At 45.5% G+C, this 7,601-nt stretch overlaps 1 long non-coding RNA gene across 1 annotated transcript; it reads left to right on the plus strand.

Moving 5' to 3' along the window:
- The first annotated feature begins 263 nt into the window (after positions 1-263).
- LOC310688761 lies at positions 264-1,630 on the plus strand. The gene is made up of 2 exons (XR_014517154.1): positions 264-435; positions 932-1,630. It is a non-coding gene; the product is annotated as an uncharacterized lncRNA (long non-coding RNA).
- Positions 1,631-7,601: the final 5,971 nt, after the last annotated feature.

The raw sequence follows: 7,601 nt of genomic DNA on the forward strand, positions 1-7,601 counted from the left end.
TAGGAGATAGGAATGTGCATTGTCATGGTAAGGTAATCCTTAAACTGCACTGACATGATGAGATCATAAGATCATCACATTCCCTCTGGAATGCAACAGTCCTCGTGAGCTTCTCTCCTGAATAAATACTGTTTGTTGATGTTGCATGAGATGATAGGCTATCTGGATGTACATCTGTAAACTTCCTCTCGGTTTGTACCTTTCAAATGGTTACTGATTCACTTCAGACGGTATTGCAGTTCGTCCCATCATCGCTTGAAAATCATTGACCAACGGTGCGAAAGGTCTCATACATCTTATCACTTCATTTGGCATGTTTGTGTCTATTTTTAAAATGTTTTTGCTAACGGTCAGCGAATGAATAACCAGACTCAGAAAGCGGAAGATTGTTCATTTGCACTGAAAGCAAGTTGCAACATCCAAATGGAATTGGGGGTAGGAATTCATTGCATTTCAAACTCAAAACCGACCGTGCTGGAGGTATTGAATTAATACACTGTGGGCATCCTCTTAAACATGCAGGGGCTTGCTTGGAAATCCTTTGTCTGGAGCCAGAATGAAATGTTCTGTGCTACGGTGTTGAAGAACAAGTAAAAAGCTTATCGCTAGAGAATTGAACTTCAACAAGATCCCAGCGGAAGGACTTTTTGTTAATTTCCCAGAGGGAAGGCGATCAGCTGAAACCTAATTGCTACTCATTTTCTCTCACTTTCACTTTATCCCTTGGATTAAAATCCTGCTGCTTTCAACTTACCTTCAGTCTGTTGGACAAGTACAGTTTCCTGATAGCAGTGCTCAGAAAGACTAAGGGCTCACAGCAAAATTTCCAACTTGGCTTTCTTTAACACAGTTGCATTAGAGAAATGCCGAGGCAGCTTTAAAAGTTAGTCTTTTAAAATAGGTTCTCATGTCTCCTCTTCTTTCTATTCAGCTTTCACCAACTATGACTGTATACACACACTCCATGACTCGATGTGGAACTCCAGATCAGCCCCGTCCTAGAAATCCAGTTTGGATCGGCTGAAGCCTGGTTCTGCCTGAAACAAGCTGGGATGGAGAGACAAAATGATAGCTTCCTGGCAGCAGGGCCACTGCAGTTTAATGGAAGGGCAAAAGGCAACATGGCAGGGAGGGCACCGCAGTGTGGACCCACCAATGGGAGCACAGGATTGGCTCCTCCTTGTAGGTAAGTGGCAGTGTGACCCCACTGGTATGAATCTAGCTTTGTGGCTCAAGCTGGATGAGCTGCTTCTGATCAGGAGCCCAGTGGGACAAAAGAAGCACACCATTGAAATATATTTATAGTATGGAGGAAGGAAGAAAAACAGTTTATCGAAAGCCTGGGTTTGGTATCAGATAGACTGGAAGCAGTTGAAGGGAGACTGTGTGCACATTTACCTATACCAGGATTAGCGAAAGTGTTCCCTGCTTCAGGAGTCTAATTGCTTCTGCCATGTTCTGCTTATATATTTATAATCAAAACAGATATTATGAAGAGGCTATAAGCCCTTCTTATTCTGTCTCATCTGAAGGAAAAGTAAACTAATCCCTACTGTCACTGGAACTCTCTCTGCATGGAGAACTGGGGAGCGCTTAACTTTATAAATAAAAATTTAAAAAATTGAAGGCATCCTTCTGATCTCCTTATTCCCCTCCAAGCGTGTGACTTCAAATTTAGAACCTTAACGACCTGGGCATCTCTTGCTTTCAACCATCTGGACAACTTACGTCAGATGAGGAAATGCAGTGTGGGAGCTAAGGAAATCAGGAAGATCCCGTCCCTGCAGAACGAAAATCCCCTTGGATGATGTTAATTGCTACAAAGCAAGCCTGGCTTTTCCTCTTCCTTTCTTCTCCTTTGGAAGTTTCTGACATGTGCAACACTTCTGACAAGAACAACACTTAGCGCATCTGAAAGCCAATGAATTTCTTAAGAAAACATTAGGGTGGTTTAAGAAAGGCATCTGGATTGATTCCCGAAAGGAGGAGGCGCGGAAGAGTCACCGTTTACATTGCTAAGAGAAATGGAGTCTTGAGGTGTTTAAGCTATAAATGGAAAGGCACACCCTGAGAGCAAGATTAAAGAGCTTTTGGGAAAATCCATTACTCTCATAATTCTAGTTGAAAGGAGACAAATCCAGAGGCCATTAACAATGCATGCAAAGGCTGCATGCACACACCAGACATAAAGCACCTTGAAAACACATGACTTCCCTCTAAAACATCCTGGGAACTGCAGTTTTTAGGGCTGCTGAGAACTGGAGGTCTGAAAGGGCTAAACTACAATTCCCAGGATTCTTTGAGGGAAGCCATGTGCTCCAAATGTATGGCGTTTATGCAGCCAAGGTGTTGGTTATTTGCTAATGAGCTGATGCTACACACAAACACAAGAACTGTAGGAAGGAAGAAGACTGGACCATAGCTGTCAACCATCCCTTATTTGGCGGGAAAGTCCCTTATCCCAGCTCTGTGTCCCACTGCTGTCCCTTGTTGATGATGTCCCTTAAATTTCCCGGGTTTCAAAGGAAGCAGCTCCTCTCCCTCCTTCCCTGCCAGCCAGGGAGGAGGGAGGCTCCAACTGTGTTGCTTGGCTGCGTTGCTCACCCAATAAGGAGTCTAAGAATGACTGGGGGGTGGAGCTTGCATGCCTTGTGCCGATCAAATCGGCCGCGTTGCCTGGGGACTCGCCTTTGCTCAGCGCTTCCCAGCGGAGAGGTGACGGTGATTTCCCTTGCTGCATCCCCTTTGCTGGGTTGCTGCGCTGTGGGAATCACCGCTTGAGGCTTCGTTTGGCTGCTGGCTGGGCTTTCTGCCTTTGGCTCGGAGGGGCTCAGAAGCTGAACATACCTGTGCTTGGAAAATCCCTTATTTTGGCTGCAGATCCCTTATTTTCGAGGCTGCTGGTCCCTTATTGTCAAATCTGTAAGTTGACAGCTATGGACTGGACCAATGCCTGCTGTTTTGCTGTCCAAGGCAAACTGTGTCTTAATATGCGTTCCCACTTTCTCGTTCAGCTCTATGTGCTTTTCAAGGCTCAGATTAATTCTGCTGCGTCCGACTTTTACCCCTGTGCAAAATAAACCAGTTGCGGCAGAATGGAAAATACCAGAGGAAAGTGCAAATCAATATCGTAACAGACTGAGACATGTTCATACATCACTACAGAGACCCAGAGAAGCACTGCCTAGCAGTGGGTGGGATGTCAAATGGTGACTTCATAAGTCCACACGTTTTCTTATTTTCATTGCTGGTGTCTGCTGGCGTATCTGTGCCCAAGGTGGTTGGTGGAGAGCAGAACGTTCTTGCTCATATCTCTTGGGATGCAGGAGATATTCCCCCCTCCCCACAGATGAGTGTTCTCTGTGTACCTCTTCTGGAAGTTCAAGCTGTGACTCACTCTTCAAAAGGCTGGCATAAGGCAGATCCACACCATACATTTACAGCAAATTCAGCACACATTTAAAGCATACAGATTTTCCCCAAGACCCCTGCCAGCTGTGGTTTGTTAAGGGTGCTGCTTTGTGTGGGGGGGACTACAGTTCCCGGAACTCTTTGAGGGAAGTCATGTGCTTTAAATATGCATTGGATATACTTTAAATGTGTAGCGTGGATCTGCTGATAGCTGAAGCAGAAGTTGCTGGCATCGGCTGCCTCTCACCCTCTCTGAGTTATTGGCTTCTTCTGCCCCTTTTGCCAGTTTCATCAAGCACACTCTGTTTTGCAAATCCTTCCTGAGATTAAAAAAAAACCCCAAACAAACCCCCGAAGTGCATGCCTCTGGTCTTGTTGACATCAGATTTCTAAAAGCCAGCTGTGTGGTTGCCATTGTTTGGTTTCAATGCTTTTTATAAAGTGCATAGAAACTAATTTCCTCTTTGCCTGGGTTGAAGGATATACCAAGTGACAAGGCTTCCCTCCTCTTCCCCTCCCCTCCCACAAACCGCACAGATCTCTGTGTTCTGCTAGATGACCTGATAAATAGCCTCCTATCTGTGTGTGAAAGGAAGAGAAGCAGGAATTCCGCTAGGAAGGCAGACAATAATCTTAGCCATCCCAATGCTGGGTCTGGGCAGATGTTGCTGGCACAGATCTGCAGATGCGCCTCTTGGGGCTGGGATGTGTAACACACATAAATGAAAGAGTTTGCTTGTATTTTGGCTCTTTGTTAAATCAAACATTGATTTGGCTTTTTATTTTTTTAAAATAACCTTGTACACAAACATAAAGAGAGTCCTGAACATGCCAAGTGGTGGCATTTCCAAATGGGCGTTTATTGGGGGATGGGTGCTTTTGTGCATGTAATTTTTTTGCACAAACCACCTAAGAAAGTCCAAAAGGGTAAAGGACATCTGGAGGGTTAAGTCCAGTCAAAGGCGACTATGGGGTTGCGATGCTCATCTCACTGAGGGAGCCAGCGTTTGTCCACTGACATATGGCCAGCATGACTAAACTGCTTCTGGTGCAACGGAACACCGTGACGGAAACCAGAGCTCATGGAAATGCCATTTACCTTCCTGCCACAGCGGTACCTATTTATCTACTTGCACTGGTGTGATTTTGAACTGCTAGGTTGGCAGGAGCAGGAACAGAGCAATGGGAGCTCACCCCCTCGTGCAGATTCGAACCACCAACCTTCTGTTCAGCAAGACCAAGGTGCTCAGTGGTTTAGACCATAGTGTCCCCTACCAACTACCTGACATCATGGGCACCAAAATGCCAGCACTCCCCCACCTCCATTTAATCTGGATTTACCCTGTCAAGGGGAATGATGTGATCTGATGTTTAAAAATGCCCCTCTCATCAGTGACCGCTTTTTATGACAACTGAATAAACTGTGTACAATATTAAGACCTTGTCTCAAACCACCACCCTATGAATCAACCTGTCGCCCTCAGCTACGATTAATAGGGTCTTGCATCAAGAGGATGTGATCCCAGTGCTGCTTCTAGCACAGCTCTGCTGGGTTTAAAGCAGCAGGACCCCTCATTAGAAGTCTGCACACACTGGAGTGGGCATGGTACTGTGGGAAAGGGCTGTAGCTCACTGTAGCTGAGTGGCAGAGCATCAGCTGACCATCATGCAGAAGGTCCCAGGTCTAATCCTCGGCAGCTCCCAGTAGGGCTGGGAGAGAGACTGCTTTCCAAAATCCTGGAAAATCGCTGCCAATCTGTGTAAACAAGACGAACTGTTGGCTTGACTGACCCGGTGTAAGGCAGCTTCCAAGGTTCCAATTATTCATTTGAAATCCTTTATTTAATTATTAGATCATTTAGATCCTGCTCTTCATTCTAAGCAATTTCAGGGCAGGTTAAAAGTTAAAACATATTTTTCCTGTTGGCCATCCATCTGTCTTGAGAGACAATGGAGTGCGCCTCCAGGGGTGAAGTCAAACTGCTGGAGAATCACAACGCCTGCTGTGGCTGCAGAGACCAGTAACTTACAACTCCTGCCTCCCACATTGTTTTTGCTGCATTAGCAGCACTGAAGTGGCCTCTCCAGGGAACAAGCCTGAGCAGTGTTTGTGCAGGTCCTGGAATGGCCAGATGACAAGGCCCCCCTCTTAGCCTTGCTGATGTGGTCTAACGGAAAGCAGAGCAATACATTTGGCACCAGCTTGCCTGCAGGAGTTGCCAGAAGGAGACCTACAACTGTCTCAGGGACTCCAGATTTGTGTAGGGTTTATCCCTTAGCCATTCCTTCTCCCGAAGATGTCCTGCAAGGCAGCTGATACAGATTTTTCTCCAGAAGCCTTTCTCACAAATGAGTATAGCCGCAAGGCAGTGGAAATTTAGGATCAAAGTTTACCTTCTCCTAAAGCATCATGCATTCCTGTAAAGCATACAGCAAAGACTAGGGCAAAAAGCAAAATCTTTCACTGGGGCAGAAAGCGCAACAGCCTTTGCACCAGTCAGATTTGAGGCACTACCACTGAGAAGTCTCCCCTCCATGTCACTGCTGAATGGACCACCGTAAATGATGCCTCTCAAAAGTGTACATTTGGGGAAGGATTTTGCATTCCTGGGATAAATTGGGCTGGAGGTTGTGGATGCCTTCCTTTAAATCCTGCATTAAAAACCAGCTTTTTCCATGATGCATTTGGCGTAGTGTCTTAGAACCTCTTTATAGACATTCTATTATCAGTGCAGTTGCTGTTCTTCTCAGTCTTTGCTCCCACACCAGCAACAGAAGACTTCTGCCCACATGGGTTGCTGTGACGACGAGGTTCACAATCACAGTGGCGATGTACCTCCCACTGGGCCAGGTGCTGCCTGTGTGGAGACGCTTTTGATTCATCAATAGCATAAGCTTGCTTCAAGAACAGAATGGAAACGGCAGACATGCAATCTGAGGTGCCAGAAGGAAATAAACAGCAGGTTGTCCCATCATATGATGGCCATCCAGCCTCTGCTTAAAAACCTCCAAAGAAGGAGAGTCCACAACCTCCTAAGGGAGACCATTCCAAACATGGTTTTTAGAGGTGTGAAAGCCACCACAGAAAAGGTCCCTTCTTCTGTTGCCACCCTTAGGACCTCTCATGGAAGAGGCAAGCGAAGAAGGTCCTCAGATGATGATCTCAGGGTCTGGGTCAGTTCATATGGGGGAGGCAGTCCTTGAGTTATTGCAGTCTTGAGCTGCTTAAGGCATTATAGGTCAAAACCAGTACTTTGAATTGGGCACAGAAACTAATTGGCAGCCAGTGCAGTTGGGCCAGGATCGGTGTAATATGCCCAAACTGTCTTGTCCTGATGAGAAACCTAGTCACCAAATTCTGCACCAGCTACAGTTTCTGGGCTGTCTACAGAGGCAGCCCTACATATAACACATTGCAGTAATCTAACCTAGTACAATCTGGCAACCCATGCCATTACCTCCATCACCCCTTGCAGGCTATATATCTTGCAAAATATACTCTATGCTAGCTTTCTCTTTCAATCAAAATATACTCTGTGCTAGCTTTCTCTTTCAATCAAAACATGCTTTATCCACACGTTATGCTAATCATGAATAGGGAACCTGTGACCCACCAGATAGACTACAACTCCCATCACCCCTGACCACTGGACACAGTGGCCTGAAGGGACTGATGGGAGTTGAGTCCAACAACATCTGGAGGGACACAGGTTCCTCAAGCTTGCTCAAAATCAAAATCCTTTCCAATGGGACCATATAGGAAGACCGTAGCTTGGGAAGATATTAGCCCCACTATAAATGTGCAAACAGGAAATAAAGACTTTGTTTCAGACCTATTAGAACCTGGGAGGTGGAGGTCTTGGCACTGTTTGGAGGTAGGGAGTGGGAACTATGGTGCTAGACATAGCCTGAAAATATTCTGTTCAGATTATTATTATTATTATTATTATTATTATTATTATTATTATTATTATTATTTCTCTAGGCATTAAACTTACTGCCTGGGTGGGCAGTCTGTTAAGTGAGTAATAAACGTGCTACCGAGTATCATATGGCGCAAAAGAGACTCTAGGATAGGATATTGCAGTTTCCATGATAGAACAGCTGTAGGCAAAGCACTGAGTCTCCAAAGAAATAGTTTAAGCAAATGCAAGAAATCAGCAGAGATACCAGCAAAAGCTTTACAGTTA

This window comes from Podarcis liolepis (genome assembly GCF_965112155.1).
Source record: "Podarcis liolepis genome assembly, chromosome: 11".
NCBI lineage: Eukaryota > Metazoa > Chordata > Lepidosauria > Squamata > Lacertidae > Podarcis > Podarcis liolepis.